This window comes from Ctenocephalides felis, unplaced genomic scaffold, assembly GCF_003426905.1.
Source record: "Ctenocephalides felis isolate EL2017-DRISC unplaced genomic scaffold, ASM342690v1 CF-g0.4_SCAFFOLD_01492, whole genome shotgun sequence".
Classification (NCBI taxonomy): domain Eukaryota; kingdom Metazoa; phylum Arthropoda; class Insecta; order Siphonaptera; family Pulicidae; genus Ctenocephalides; species Ctenocephalides felis.
This window is the reverse complement of record NW_020537646.1, coordinates 55,980,963-55,998,251: the sequence shown is the minus strand read 5'-3', so window position 1 is coordinate 55,998,251 and position 17,289 is coordinate 55,980,963. Positions and strand designations below refer to the sequence as shown.

Genomic DNA, 17,289 nt, shown 5'->3' with positions numbered 1-17,289 from the left:
ATGGATTTTCAAAGATCACCGTTTATCTCCCGATAGCAAAGTTTTGAAATCAAGGTTATAGCTTGTTATATATCTTGTTTCCTCTACTTTCAAATATTGTTGTTAAACAATGCTTAACTTTACTAATTTTTGAGACATCGGTGGTGGACCTTTTAAACCTCGGTCTTTCATATATTACTATCTATTCTTCGATAAATTCTAGGAAATTATAACTGGGAAAATGTTATTCGACAAAATGTCCCTTTTATCGCTACCAAATTTAGATTTTGAATTAAAATAACATAAATAAAAAATAATATAACAATATAAGTAACAAATAATATAATGATATAAGTGTTTGTGAAAAATATGCCAAAAAGTGCATTTTCATATTAACATTTGAAAAAAGTTGATATTTAGTTTCTAGTAACACTTGCGGCCCATTTACTAACGTTTTTGTATATAAAACAAACAAACAAAACTACTTACTACAATTTAATCATAAATACATAATATTCACGTAAAACATCCTATTAAATGTAATTGAACATCATCTGTCAAAAACGTTTGACATTTTACGTATTAGCCACTAGGGAATGCAATACCGACGAAAAATTTCAATACCAGTATTTCGGTAATTTTTCATTTTAAAACCGGAATACCGGTGAATTACCGGTATTTTTATTATCTTGAACAAACGTAAACACAATTGAAAGTTACTAGTGTAAATATAAAAAAATGTATGTACAACTACAACTATATTTATTTATCATTAGTTTATTTTTTTAAATAATAATTTAACAAAATTATATCCAATTTAATTAATTCATTATCATTATCGAGTATATTGAGTACTTTTCACCAAAAACAAACTTATGAGTAAGAAAGACCAAAAACTCATAAAAGATCATATTACATTAATATACTAAACTGTATTGTCTACACAATTATTCGAAACAAATCTGAAGTATCTAGACGGAGACAGGATGGGTAACATTAAAATGTAAAACAAAAGGAAAGCGCTCGCATACAAAAATCGATGAATATTTTTTTTTATTTAATTTATTCTGCAATCTGTTTTACATATTCATTAACATTAAGCAGAGATTGCTAACAATAATTATTATACAATATAAACAAGAAGATAGTTGCAACACCCAGCGGCGTGTCTACTAGGTATATATAACACATGTTAATAATAATAAGAAATAATAATAATAATAAAATAAAAAGAAAAGAAATACAAAAAAACAAAACGGTAAGAAAAAACGAACAATCAAATAAAACATAAAAAAGAATAGTAATTAGGCTTAACTGGACTAGATAAGGTATTGTGGCAACTTTCTATTCAATCTGGTGGGCTGACTATCCAGGTAAACTCTGCTGGCCAATTCATTGAGATGTACGTCAAACCTATTTTTATATTTAGAAGCAACCAATAAAATTTGTTCCTCTATTGTGAGCAAGCCTGTGTCTTGATGGATAATCCATGAAGGGGTGTAGCGAGGAGCGTTTAATATTTTCCTCAGGATTTTGTTTTGAGCACGTTGGATGATGTTCAGATTGCTTTTTTTGCTGTACCCCAAAGTTGGAGACCGTAGGTCCATATGGGCTTGAGTACCACCTTGTATATTAACAGTTTATTGTAAACTGAGAGTTCAGAATTTTTGTTTAGTAGCCAGTAGAATTTTTTAAAAGTTTGATCTAAGTGCCGTTTTTATTAATTATATGTTGTTTCCAATTTAATTTCCTATCCAGGTGGATGCCAAGGTATTTCACCGACTTTTTGGGAGGATTCATTGTATTGTTAAGTTCAACTGAAGGACATGTTTGATTGCATAGTGTGAATGTTACATAGACCGATTTTGAGATGTTGACCTCTATTCGCCACAGTGAAAACCATCGTGCTGAAGACTGCACGATGCTGCAAATGGATCTTTGTTTACGGCGATAATACACGTATCATCAGCAAATGTGACTACACTTGTATCCGTAGAGATTGGAAAATCTGCTGTATGAATTAAAAATAATGTAGGAGCAAGGACGCTCCCTTGATTCACCCCGGAATTTATATTACTGATATTTGAGTCTGTATTAGCTATACTGGCGAAAAAATTTCTATTTTGTAGATAGGATTTTATCATTTGAAATAAAGTATCTGAAAGACATCTTTTTACTTTGTACATTAGGCCTGTGAGCCAGACTTTGTCAAATGCCTTCGTGAGATCTAAGAAGGCTGCAGAACAATACTCTTTCTTATGGAATGCGTTGTTGATTATGTTTACAATCCTATGAACTTGCTCTATAGTAGAATGTTGGTCGCGGAACCCGAATTGGTGGTTTGGAATTAGATCCTGATCCTGCAGGAAATCTTTGATTTGCCTCATTTGATCCTCATTCGGATCGAGATGAGGGTCCTTTCCTGGTTTAGTAATCAAAATGATTTTTGTTATTTTCTATGTCTGGGGAGAAGTTTTCAGCCTCAGTATTAAGTTGAAAATTATTGTAATCATTCTGATAGCCTTATCGGGTAATTTTTTCAACATTATGATAGATATTTCATCTGGCCCTGGAGATTTTCTTGATGATCTTCCCTGGAGATCTTCGAGATGAGGGTCCTTTCCTGGTTTAGTAATCAAAATGATTTTTGTTATTTTCTATGTCTGGGGAAAAGTTTTCAGCCTCAGTATTAAGTTGAAAATTATTGTAATCATTCTGATAGCTTTATCGGGTAATTTTTTCAACAATATGATATATATTTCATCTGGCCCTGGAGATTTTCTTGCATTTGCTTTCAGAATTTGTTGCTTTACTTTATTTACTGTGAAACGTTTAACAGGCTGGGTTAAAGTCGACGGCGAGTTCTGTAGAAACTCGTAGATAAACGTAGTATCATTTGGATCGCATGTACTCGGGTAGGGCTGAAAATTGAGGCGTAAATGTTCGGCAAATTCATCAGTTTTTTCTTTAGGACTTCTTGCCAAGAACCATCTGATTTTCTTAATGGTGGAATAGGTATAGTGGGTCGTTCTAGTTTTTTGGTCGCTCTCCAGAGAGAATAATTTGTGTCACTGCTTCCTGAAAGATTATGCAGATATTTTTTAAAAGAATTATTCTTATAATTTATTATTAATGTTTTGAGATCCCTGCACGCTCTGTTAAATTTTTATTTGTCTTCGGGTGACCTGGTAATTTGCCAAATTTTTTGTAGTTTTCTTTTATATGCTATAGTTTTTTTAATGTCAATTGGCAGGGAGTGGTCGTTTGAATGATTGAATTTGAGGAGTTGATGTCTTGGCTGCTTCAATAATTATATTTGTGAAGTTTTTTAGTTCATTATTCAAATCAGTTTCGCTTTTCAGACGAATATTACAAGATATATTGTCTTCTACCTCTTTTTGGAAAAGATTCCAATCTGTGATTTTATTTGTGATTGAACTTGAAATTTTGGTCGGTGTTTGAGTCCAGTATTGAAGAATTATAGGCGAGTGGTTAGAGTTTAGGTCCAAGCTTGATTTTAATTCCGTACAGTTTTTTTTTAATGTTTCTTGTGATAAAAAAATCAATAAGATCTGGAATTTTGTTTAAATCACTTGGCCAGTAAGTGGGCTCACCCGTTGAAAATGCTCTGAGGTCATTATTACTAATCGCATTATATAATTGTCGGCCTCTCGGGGTGATCAAACTCGACCCCCAGAATGTGTGTTTGGCATTAAAATCTCCGCCAGCAATGAACATATTTCCAATGCTTTCGAAAAATTTTAAAAACTGATTTTCTGTAATTTTATGTTTCGGCGGACATTAGATTGCCGACACAATGAGTTGGTGAGTCATAAGGTCTACTGAGACGTTTGTCGCTTGTAGGAAGTCGGTGTTAAATGATTCTATCTCGTAATGTTTGATGTTAGCCCTGATGATAACTGCCGTACTGCCATGTGGTCTGCCATCCGGATGGTTAGTGTAGTATAGTCGGTAGTTTTGAAGACGTATGCTATGGTGTAAATCGGTGAAATGAGTTTCGGAAATTAACATAACGTCTATGTTATTGTTGGATAGAAAATATTTAAGTTCTTGGACATGATGCTCAAGTCGTTCGAATTCCATAAGCAAATTTTTAGTTGTATAGACATTATTATTTGTTATTTTTTAAAATGGTCGTGAGTAAATTGAGCATTGTGCACATTTGTTCTGTCAATGTTTTTATCATATTTTTTAGTTCGGTAAAGCCGTTTGTTATATTATTTGTATTGTTATCAGTGTTATTACTGTGGCCAATGTTGTTGTTGTTTGTGTTCGTTGCGTCTTCGGGCTGTGTTGCGCTATTTCTGGTAATGTTTGCGAAAGTTAGTTCTGGTCTTAGGATAAGATTTGAAGTAGAGTTTGGAGTCGTTGCGGATCTTTGTCGTAAAGGAGGATATTTTCTTTGGAAATGTTCTCTATAGACGCTACAGCCTTTGTAGTTGGCGGGGTGATCCTCTCCACAAAGGGCACATTTGACTTGATCGACCTTTTTGTCCCATTTACACAATTTTGTAAGATGATCTTGAGCACATTTCACGCATCTTGGGGTGCGGTGGCAGTAATTTCTTGTATGGCCGTACCTTTCGCAGCGTGTACATTAAACGATTTCCCTTGAAAACCTCTTAGATTCGATTTGCACTTTAGTTTTGTATAAGTAGTCGATTTTGTAAAAGTCATTATTATTCGGATTTTGTTCTAATTCAACAGTAAACATATTCAAAGAATATTTTGAAATTCTACTTTTCATTTAATAGCGGACGGATTGGCTACCTGACAAGCAGCTGACGATTCTGTGTCTAACTCCATATTCTTTAAAATGTGATTCATATTTTGTTGTAAAAAGAACGGACTATTCTGAAATCAGTCCCGAAGTAGAAGGTTCGCTGACTAATACCGCATTATTTTCAATGTTATTATTTTGCTTTGTGTGTTTAACAGTAAATTTTGGTACCTGCCTCGAGGATTCAGCAGAGTTCAAAGGTTGTTTATTGCATTTGTTAACGGACGGTTTGTGTGTTTGCCTCAGAGTTGAGGGGTCAGAGTCCAGTTCCATATTGTTTTCATTTGTGTGCAGGTTATATTGATTGCGTATTTGTTTTATTCTTTCAAGGTAACGTTGAACAAATTCACTATTGGTGTGTGAAGTATCATAAATTACTTCGTTCGTTTCTACTTGCGGTAGTGAACATTGAAGTTCTGTTATATTATTATTTTCTGATGGTTCTAACACATTTACAAACTGTACGATTGTACAAAATGTATACCCTTACGGGTAACATTTGTTATGACTTTTTAAAACACTGCACTAATAATAGTGTATGTTTTTCTGAATACACTAGAACTAGATAATAACACAATTGCGTAATTTCACATAAACTATTCCACTTGTACACTTGACAATATTTACCGGGAGGTCTTACCTGCTCGGTAGCTGACGAGCGACTCAATTGAAATCGATAAATATGAAAAAAAAAACAGATTAATTTATTGAAAAGAATAAGATAAATGAAAAAAATTATAAATTATTTATGATGTTTATATAAGTATCATGTAAAATATTTGTGTCGGTTCTCAGATTTATGCTATTGTTAGTCCGAACTATTAACATTGATTCTGCCTTGCTCCGTTTAAATAAGTCTTTTTCGTGGAATAAGATTTGGGGATTGTCAAAATCAAACTTATGGTTGTCGATATTAGCATGATCCACAAGTGTACTTTTAAATTTTTTGTTATCTATTTTTTCGCATTGTAATTCATGTTGCCTGAGTTTTTTTCTAAGTTCTGGCAGGTCTGGCCAATATAAGAGCAATTACAATCCAAACAAATTATATATAAACTATATCTTTCTTTTTTGTTAAAGAAGTTTCGTCTTTAATGTTGGAATATAAAAATTTTAATTGTTTCAATGAAGAAAAGGTAATATGAATATTGTGTTTTTTGAATAGTCTTTTTGATCATTGGTTAAAATTATTGTCAAGATATGGAAAATTAATGAAAAAAGTTTTTTCGGGAACACTTGTTTGGCCATGATCTTCCGGTTTCTTATCAAAAGGTTCAGGTAATTTAGCAACTCTGTTTTTAATAATCAGACATATTAACTTATATGGAAAATTATTGCCAAGTAGGATCGTTTCAACTAATTTTATGTTTGTATCATAAAACAGAGGATCAGATAATAAAATAGCGTGATCGACAAGATTTAAAATGGTAAAAATTTTTATACCGAGAGAACATGCGAATTCAAGTTACTGTATCTCCCAGACCAACTATCTTTTCTGTACCAATCTGTGAAACATACACCGCCTCTATTAATGAGTTTTACGTCAAGAAAATGTAACGTCGAATCATTTTCAAGTTCCCGAGTGAATTGTAAAAATAAATTGTACCCATAGAATTTGTTGAAAACATTATCTATATCTTTTTTATTAAGTAATATTAATGTGTCATCGACATATCTGAAATAAACCAAAGGTTTGGAAGGTAAAGAGTTTAAAACATGATTTTCCAAATCTTGTAATACTAAATCGGCTAAAACAAGACTTATTGGGCTGCCCATTGAACAACCTCTCTTCATTGTATAATATTTTTTTTATTAAAAGTGAAATATGATGCTTTTAAAAATATCTGAAATTTCTGAAATAAAAGTTTCTATCGGTAAACATGTAAATTCAACTATTTGCATCGATCTTTTCTTTATAGCTGTATTAATTAGATAATACGGAAGATTATTAAACAAATTAATGACGTCAAGACTCATAAAGGAACAATCGGGAAAGATTACTTTATGTTTTATATGTAATGTTTTAACTGGAAAGAGTTATTTGAACGGTATAGATAATCTATGGTGGCATTCTTTAAAATATCTGAAAAATATTTTGCTAGGAAGTAGTGTGGCAAATCAATGTAGAAAACAATTGGTCTAAATGGGCAATTGGGTTTATGGATCTTTGGAAGGCAGTAGAACTTTGGAGTTATAGGATGTTGTACTTTTAACTTTAATGATATGGTATTATTGATATGTCTCTTTTTCTCTAATAATTTTATATATTTAAAAACTTGTCTATGGTGATAGTTGTTCGGATCCGATAATACTTATAAAAACATCATAAATAATTTATATTTTTTTCATTTATTTTATTCTTTTCAATAAATTAATCTGGTTTTTCATATTTATCTATTTTTGTATGCAAGCGTTTTCCTTTTGTTTTACATTGTAATATTAGGGTAGGGAGGGGCTAGTTGAGCAAATTTTTACTTAAACGGATGTAGCTCCTCAATGAAAAGTCTCAATAAATTGCTATACGGCTTAATGGTTTTGTTGTATATCGCGTAACAAAAGTGTTAATACTAGTTTTTGGTAATAAGTAAAATTTAAAAGCTACAGCTGTTTAAATGCAAAAAGTCCCGTATGCTCAATGTACCCCATAGGTGGGGCAAGTTGAGCACTAAGAAATTATAATGAAATTATAGGTTCAATGTCGATTAGTGATGAAAAAAAATAAGTTTTTAATAACCAGTTCTATATTTATAGTCTTTATTGACAGAGAAAACAAAACTTAAAGTAATTTGCTTTGAATAATTAACGATTAATTAACTTAGGAATTATTTTACCATTATATTCAGAATTTTTGTTTAAAATCATTATTTCTTTATATTATTACTCATAGACTTAGCTTAAATCTTAAAAATAATAATTAATTTCTGGAAGTTAATGGTAATTGTCTTAGCGGCAGAACAAGTTTAGCAACTATGCTCAACTAACCCCAACTCAAAATTTCAAAACAAAAGTGAGTTTATAAAAAAACCGTGAGAATTATACTCAGAATTTCTGTGCATATTAAAAGTACTATAATTATATGGAAGAATAAAATTTACCTGGTTAAAAATAAATAACATTTGACTAAACCAGACGAAAACTCGTGATGAATGACTTTTTTACTTTTTGGCCTCAAAATAAACAAAACGGCCGTGAGCCTCACTCATTTGTCCAGCGGCCACTAGCTATCGCGGGATGTTTATTTCTCCCAAACCACTATCTTTCCGCCATATAATGCCTAAACGGACGGTGAATCGTTTTCGAGATATTTCGATTGCTCAACTTGCCCCTATGCTCAACTAGCCCCGCCCTACCCTACCCATTCTGTCTCCGTCTAAATACTTCAGATTTGTTTTGAATAATTCGGTCGGTTAGTACCGTGTCAAGCATTGAATAAAACAATTGTCACTTGTCAATGCAAAGAATAGTTGGTGTTTTATATTCAAAAGTTAAATATAGTTTTAAATAAAATATTAAAGAATGTATAGTAATAAGTAACGGTTTTTTGAAATTACACTGAAGATGAGGCACACCATAATCTCGAAACGTTTGTAATCATAAAATAAAGTTGTGTTAAAAAATCTGAGTGCTGCTTTGTCCATATTAAACATTTAATATATAAATATATATATATATATATATATATATATATATATATATATATATATATGGTTCTCTTCTTGATATATAAAAACAAACACTTTTTAAGATTTATTGATTTTATTTTAAATTGTAACTTACATTATTGGGTGTTGATATTTTTAATCTGTACTTGTTGCGGTTCAAACATAACTGACCCCAGCTCGATAATAATCAGTTTTTAACTGATTCGACCCTTATTATCAGTTAAGGGTCAATTTATAAAAGTTTTATATAAATGGTACCAACATACGAGATTAAATTACAAACATATTTTAATGAAAATGTGTTAAAGATAAAATATTATAATAAATACATAATAGTTCTTAACACTTCCCTTGCAAGAATAAAGCCGTCCTTGGCGTATTATACAAAAAAAAACTAATTATACCACTTTAGAATATAAAATACTTATTAAAATATTAAAACATTAAAAACATTTACAATAATATGAGGGTTAACATATCAAAGATTTAAAATGTTTATTAAATAATTTATGAAATTTAAATTTAACACATTGCTATTTACACTTCATTATGAACTAACTCCACTAACATTACTATCCTATGATTTTTATTATTGATGCACTTATCCTATGATTACTTCATTTATCTTATATTTTGACTGTTTGATAAAGATTGCGAAATTCAGGGGTCTTATAATCATTTTCTGTGATTTTTTTCAGTTTATTGTTATGGACTTGTACCAGCTTATTATGAACTAAAATTGTACTATTAATATTATCGAAATTTAAAATTTTAAAATGCCCTTTCCGTAATGTTAAAAGTTTTTTACATCTCCGCGGATATGGAGTTTCGTCTCTTAGAAGAACAAAATCATCATCTTCGAAAGTTTGTGGATTAAAATTTTGATCATGATGTGATTTAGTTTGTTCCTTACTATGTATTAAATTTTCACGAGCAAGTTTGTTAGCATGTAGCAATTTGGATTTCAATTCATGAACGTAATTATATTGATAATTGTTATATTTTGTTAAAGACAAAGGTAACTCTATATTTCTACCAAATAGCAATTCGAAAGGCGTACAAAGTACATTCAGCTATATATTTTATTAGAGGTATATAACTCTACTGTGAAATTGTAGTACTGATAAAGAATGGTCACAATAAGGACTTTATTGTCACAATGTTACAACTAGTTGTAATATTCAAAAAAAAAGTTTTTAGGGTTTGTTGTTGTTGAAACTACAATGTTTCATTATATCATTAATTTATATGTATACATATCATATAACTATAAAATAAATATTTTCGCATTCAGGATTTTTTAAGGATCGTTTCGGCGCATCCCGCACTGCTTTGCGTCCGAACGAACTCTATGCAATTGCAGGGTACTATTTGCGTTACGCGCGGGTGTACTGGCTCCGGTTTTTTTCAATTTCCCAATGTGTTCCACTAAATTAATTTGAACAATATTAGCAGTACTCAAAGAAAAAACAATGGGCTTTCGAATAACGCTAATTAGAAAGTGGTCCAAATAAATGCACTACCCGAAATAATCAATTGAAAAATTATTTTGTCCTTTTCAGCTAATTGTAAACGATTTTTTAGAATCGATTGTTCTACATAATGTGGTCTGAGTCAATGTGAGTAGAACTATGTAAAAAATTTTTCGATATCTTTTATGGTTACGCCAAAAAGTGAGTTTGAAAGAAGGAGCCACTTTGGCATATTTTCAATGATATCTCGGCCATAAGATGAGGTACAAAGTTGAAAATTGGTATATCTGTTTTTATCATTCAGATCTATAAAATGGCGTATAAGTTATTTAAATACCAGGGTGGGGCCGATTCTGTATGGCAATGCGCCCATACCCTTTTAGTGAGATCGCAAATGTATGTCAAGAGGTATTTATTTTCCGACTCAGAAATTGGTCTTATGTCAATGCAAACTTTTTCAAAAGATTCTCTAGCGGTAGTTGTAATTACTAAGGGTTGTTTAGTTAATCTAGATATTTTATTTTTTTGGCATTCCGCACGTTTGTGGACGTACTCTTTTCTTTGTTTCCGCATTTTCGGCCACTCATAGATATTTATAATTCTATTAAATGTTTTTTATGCCCTAAATGTCCTCCCGTTAGTTGAGATTTATGAAATTGTTCTAAAATTTTATTTATTTCCTCTGTGGTTAAATCATCAATTAATTTACTATGGCAAATTTTACTTGTATATCAGTATTTTTGAAAATATAGCGTATCAACATTCTAAAATTTTCTAAAGAAATGTGACAAAAACTTTTAAATTGAATGGGAGAAGGAATAGCATTTATTTTGATGTTCTGTTAATTTAAATTTGTTCTTAAGTTATATAAGCAGTGGAAAAAGTCTTCGAGTGAAGGTTGAGAGTTTATATTATTTACAATTGAATAAAAAACAGGCTTTTGACTAAAATTCATGGTAAAATATTGATGCTTTTATTTATCGAGATTCGTCAAAGTTTGTATGCTGAAAGAAATCTAAGTAATTGTTCAATTTTTCGTCGGATGGTTGATTTTTTATTACAAATAATAAGGCATTTTCTTTGCTTGCAATAGAAGTTAAAAAAAATTTCGTTTGATTCTTCGATATTATTGTTAATTAAAACTGATGAACTAATGGTATTTAAAGAAAATTTCAAAATTCTTTATCTACGCGGCATTTACATAAAACTGACATTTGAACTGCATTGTCAGAAATATCATTATTATCTAAGTATATAGTATCTAAGGCTAGTTTTTGTATATCAAAAAAAGATCTAGATAAGCTATCGGCATTGGTGTTAGATTTTCCTGATTTATAAATTATCTCAAATTCGTATTCTTCTAGGAAAAGTCTCCAGCGCATCTGTCGAGAATTAGGATTTTTGCATTTATAAAGATAGATGAGAGGCATGTGATCTGTATATAATTTAAAGGGTTTGCCATATAAATAAGGTCAAAAATGATTTATACTCCAGACTATGGCTAGCAATTCTTTATCAAATATGGAGTAGTTCTTTTCGGCTGAATGTAAAGTCCGAAATGCGTACGCAATAGGCAAAACCTTTCCATCAACTTTTGGCGATAAGATTGCGCTTGATGCAAAGCGGATGGCGTCGGTAGGTAAAGAAAACTCTCTGTCAAAATCTGGATATTATAGAAAAGGAGGATTAATTAGCCTATTTTTTAATTCGCTAAAAGCCTCCTCGCACTTATCAGTCCAAACTAATTTTACGTATTTTTTCAATAATTCTGTTAAAGATAATGCGATTTGCGAGTAATTTTTAATAAATTTGCGATAGTAGCCAGATAAGCCTAGAAATATTTTAATTTTTTTCTGGTTAGTAGGAGAAGAAATTTTTTTTACTGCGGCGATTTTTTGTGGATCGGGAGAAACTCCGTTAGAGCTAATAATGTGACCTGAATATGCGATTTCATGTTTCAAAAAATGACATTTTTTAGGTTGTATTTTTAATTTGTGCTGTCTAAATTTTTCGAATACTTCTGTTAGTTTATTATTGTGTTTGTCAAGCGTTTTACCGTAAATTATAATGTCGCCCATGTAAACTAAAGTTTTTATTTCTTGTAGTTTCGATAGTACCATGTTAGTCAGTCATTGTAACGTTGCAGGACCTCCTTTAAGCCCAAATGGTAGTCTTTTGTACTCAAAGTGTCGGACACTTTGTCAGTCGAAAATGCTGTTTTTTTCTGTCGGTCTCATTCAATAAAATTTGATGAAAGCCTTGGGCTAGGTCTAATGTCGTAAAAAAACGAGAATTTTCCAGTTGGTCAATTATGTCTGCAATGTTAGGTAAAGGAAAAGCGTCTGATATTGTGATAGTTTTCTAAAGTCTACGCAAATTCTCAATTTTCGCAAAATTTCATTTTTGGAACTACAATTAAGGGAAAATTCCAAGGACTCTGAGAATTTTGAATGATATTGTCGTCAAATATTTGCGTTACTAGTTTATGAATTTCGTGTTTGTGGAAATGTGGTAGTCTATATGGCTTAACGTAAATGGGTTTGTCATTGTTGTCAACTATAGGTATGGTGTGCGTAATTATGTCTGTATGTGAAAGTTTATCATTTTCCAAATAAAAAAGATCTTGAAAATTTTTACAAGTATTTAATATTGATTTTTTTTCTAGTTCCGTCATGTGATTCGTTTGGATGCATTTCAAAACTTTATTTATTCTTTGATTTTTATCGTCGATTATTTTTTCATTATTTTGAACTTTGTTGAATAAACATTTGATATCGATTGTTTCTTTATTATTCGAGTCTTGATTTAATGATTTTGATACTTGATTTATATTTATAGAGTCGATAATTTTATAATTATTCAACGGTTCAAAATGTACCACATCCGCACTAGGGAATTGATCCTTAGATGTTGGTTTCATTACACTTATAATGAAACAATTATCGATTGGCTTCGCAACACTATTGACTAATATTAAACCATTATTGAATTGCTTTGATAGACATAAAGCGTCTTCGGTTAATTTAGTATATATTTTTATTTTCATTTCCGATCGCGAATGTATTAAATTTTTTTGATGATTTACTAATGGTGTTGTAATTACTTGATCATTGAATTGTAGGGATAGTGATTTTAAGCAGTAATTAATATTTGCTTTAAATTTCATCAAAAAACCTTTACCGATGATGCCAGAATATTTTATAGGAAGATTTGATATCACTTGAAAAGGATGTCCTATAATTTGATCTGAAAATTTAAGCTTAATATAAGAGACACCATGGGTGATAAGTGAATTTGCCGTGATTCCAATTAATTCAATTTTTTATCGGGATATACAAGAGTATTTTTGTCTATAGCATGAAGTTTAATTAATAAAATATCACTACCGCTATATATTAAAAAAATATTAAAATTATTTGGCATGTGTAAAAATTAAAAATTACAGAATCACGGGTATTATTAAAATTTAATTTAGAATCTTTGCTTACAAAAATGCCCGTCCCGGAGTTTTTTTGATGGCTCTCTATATCGTTTTTATTAGATACGTCTTCTGTTTTTGCGTTTTCCGTCCGACTATCTGTTTGACAATATGAACAAGATTCTTTTTTTTATTTTTGAGGTTGAGGATACTGGTCTATGCGATGTTTGAATAAAACTTTTACGATTGGGTTGCCTGCATTCATTAATTGTATGATCTATTTTTTTACAATAACTACACGTCTTAAAAAAATTATTTGGGTTATATTTTGTTCTAAAAAAACAATTATTATTTGTGCTCTATTTTTTACATAATTCACAATTTACGTCAATGTGAGATAAAAGTTTTAAATCTTCAGTTATTGCAAAGTTGATAGCATCGTTTAAGTCATCGAATCTGCATGATTTAATTGAATTTTTTAATGAAATGTTGATACCATCGACAAAACTTTTAAGAGCCGTCTCCATATAAACCAGTGTTTTCCAACGTGGGGCGCACGCCCCACCGGGGGGGCAATTTAAATATTTTGGTGATTTTAATGTAATGTATTATAGTATCGGTAAAACATTTAACAAAAAAAATGCTTCTTAGATTTAGAGTAATAAGGTGTCCTGGTTTGGCCGCGACGGATTTAGTTTTCAACCTTGCTTTACTAGTGCAGGAGTTATGACTTTTCTGCCGGGTTGACTTGACTTTTTTCATTACTTTATAATAAAATTACAACTACCAGTTATAATCTGAAAATGATATATGCAATAAATTTTATATAAATCTAACAACAACATTATGAAAGAGAATATTGCGGGATGCAACAATTCTTTGGGTTCCAGTAGGTACTTCCAGTAGCCTTTCACTAATTATTTTAAACTTCTAAATTCCAATTTACGAAAATTACCATAGAAAATAGGTAAATCAAATTTCTGACTGCTTCGCATAAATGCTTTAGTGACAATACTCGACTTGAAATATGCACAAGAAAAATGATATTTAATACTAAAGTTAATTACGAAGCTTTATGAGAACAGAGTTTTATACGTTCATTTTTGTCGACGATTTCGGGAACACTTAACAAGTTATTAATAGTTTGGATACGGGAAGTTCCAGCAATTTGCCTTGAGGCACGATGCCATGCACAACTAGCTTAGATATGGGACGTAACATAAGTGCACTTTCGCATTCACGCTGTGACCATGTACTTTGGTTGTTTATCATAGTCGCACGAACTGCTTTATTACACAATACGTCACCCTTAAAAATTGTTGCCTGTCTTCTGGAAGTATAAGAGAAAAAAAATTAGAAATTATTTCGAATATTCTATTTATTAATTCTAATTTCTAATTTATTTCTAATTTATTAGAAATTAATTCGAATATTCGATACTATTAATTTAAAATAAAAAAAGTATATATTTAGAGTAGCATTAAGGAAATATTATTGGCTATTCAACTTCGGAATCATTGATTCAAAACAACTTTGTTCTTTTATTTACAATTAAATATAAAAAAAATCTATTTTTAACTTTCCGAGGGATAAGTTTATGTTTTCATTAAAATATCCGACGCAGGTCAATTACCACCTCTCTTGCAAATCTGTCTACGGCGTTCCAAGCATCTTCAGTTGTCAGCATCACTTCAACAACAGCACCTAGAGTAATTTTTCGCCTCCATATCTTTTCTACATCGTCCCGTAGAGCACTAAATCTCGGGCACACAAAGAAGACGTGCTCAGTATCTTCGATTTCGCTCATACAATATGGGCAATACAGCGAGCTATCGTGCTTGAAGCGGTGTAAGTAGGTTCGAAAACAGCCGTGCCCAGATAGCATTTGCGTGGTGTAATAATTCACTTCTTCATGCTTCTGCTCTTCACAGCGACATCCCACAGTTGCTGCCATCGGTCAATGCTGTTTTACCGTTCTCCTTGGAAAAAGTATGTGTGCGTGTGTGTATGAGTGTGAGTATGTGAACAGATTTTTGTCGTAAATCATTTTTTCTCAAAAATCATCTAGACCGATTTCAACAATTTAAAAGCCATTCGATGCATCCCGATGAGAACTAGCGTTTGTCAGTTTTGTGCGACATTCGTCCAAATCGTTTCTTTATAAACAGCAGAAAAGCAAATTTTTTTTCATCCACGTTTTACCCCGCAATTTTGAATCGATTTTTCTCGTCCAAACCGAAACCGTTCGAAAGATATTGGTTGAGAATCGTGCTGATCAGTTTTTGGTAAAGATCGGCCGGACTGTTTTCTTGTAATAAAGTGATAATTTTTTTTGAGACGATTTTTATGATTTTTTTTTTGACGGTACATAATTTAGTCTTGTAGATCATACCAAAATATTATGGCTCTACGACAGCTTGTTAACTTCCCGAAGGAGTAATTTATGTTTTCATAAAAAAATCCGATTCGCAAATTTTATGTTTTTTTGACGTTTCAAGCCATTCTGAATCAAATGAGACCAAATTTGGAAGAAGTTTGTGTGTGTGTGTGTGAATAGATTTTTTTGCCGTAAATACTGGACTGATTTCAAAAATGTAAAAGTCATTTGATGTATCTCGCTGAAGACTATCGTTTCTCAGTTTTGTGCGGCTACCGGCCGAGCGGTTTCTTTGTAAATAGCAGAAAAGTAGAAAAATTTCGTCCACGATTTAGCCCGCAATTTTGAATTGATTTTGAAAATTCAAAAACCGTTCGAAAGATATTGGTTGGGAATCGTGCTTCTTAGTTTGTGGTAAGAATCGGCCGGGCCATTTTCTTGTAATAAAGTGTTGAAAAAAATTTTTTGACACTTTTTGGTGAATATCGGCCGGACTGTTTTCTTGTAATAAAGTGATAATTTTTTTTTAGACGATTTTTATGATTTTTTTTGACGGTACATAACTTAGTCTTGCAGATCATACCAAAATATTATTTTTGAGGTTGAGGATACTGGTCTATGCGATGTTTGAATAAAACTTTTACGATTGGGATGCCTGCATTCATTAATTGTATGACCTATTTTCTTACAATAACTACACGTCTTAGAAAAATTATTTGGGTTATATTTTGTTCTAAAAAACAATTATTAGCGTTGTGCTCTATTTTTTACATAATTTACGTCAATGTGAGATGAAAGTTTTAAAACTTCAGTTATTGCAAAGTTGATAGCATCGTTTAAGTCATCGAATTTGCATGATTTAATTGATTTTTTTAATGAAATTTTGATACCATCGACAAAACTCTCAAGAGCCGTCTCCATATAAACCAGTGTTTTCCAACATGGGGCGCAAGCCCCACCGGGGGGCAATTTAAAAAATTTGGTGATTTTAATGTAATGTAGTATAGTATCGGTAAAACATTTAACAAAAAAAGATGCTTCTTAGATTTAGAGTAATAAGGTGTCCCGATTTGGCCGCGACGGTTTTAGTTTTCAACCTTGCTTTACTAGTGCAGGAGTTATATTTTCTATGCCGGGTTAACTTGACTTCTTTCATTACTTTATAATGAAATTACAACTACCCATTATAATCTGAAAATGATATATGCAATAAACTTTATATAAATCTAACAACAACATTATGAAAGAGAATATTGCGGGATGCAACAATTCTTTGGGTTCCAGTACTTTCAGTAGTCCTTCACTAATTATTTTATACTTCTATATTCCAATTTACGAAAGTTACCAACAAATAGGTAAATCAAATTTCTGACTGCTTGGCATAAATGCTTTAGCGACAAATCTCCACTTGAAATATGCACAAGAAAAATGATATTTAATACTAAAGTTAATTACGAAGCTTTATGAGAACAGAGTTTAATACGTCGTTAACACTTAACAAGTTATTAATAGTTTGGATACGGGAAGTTCGAGCAATTTGCCTTGAGGCACGACGCCATGCACAACTAGCTTAGATATGG

At 31.3% G+C, this 17,289-nt stretch overlaps 1 protein-coding gene across 1 annotated transcript in view; it reads left to right on the top strand.

Annotated features, from left to right (window-relative positions):
• Positions 1–17,289, top strand: part of LOC113369987 — a 289,295-nt gene that overhangs the window by 1,199 nt on the left and 270,807 nt on the right. The window lies entirely within an intron of this gene.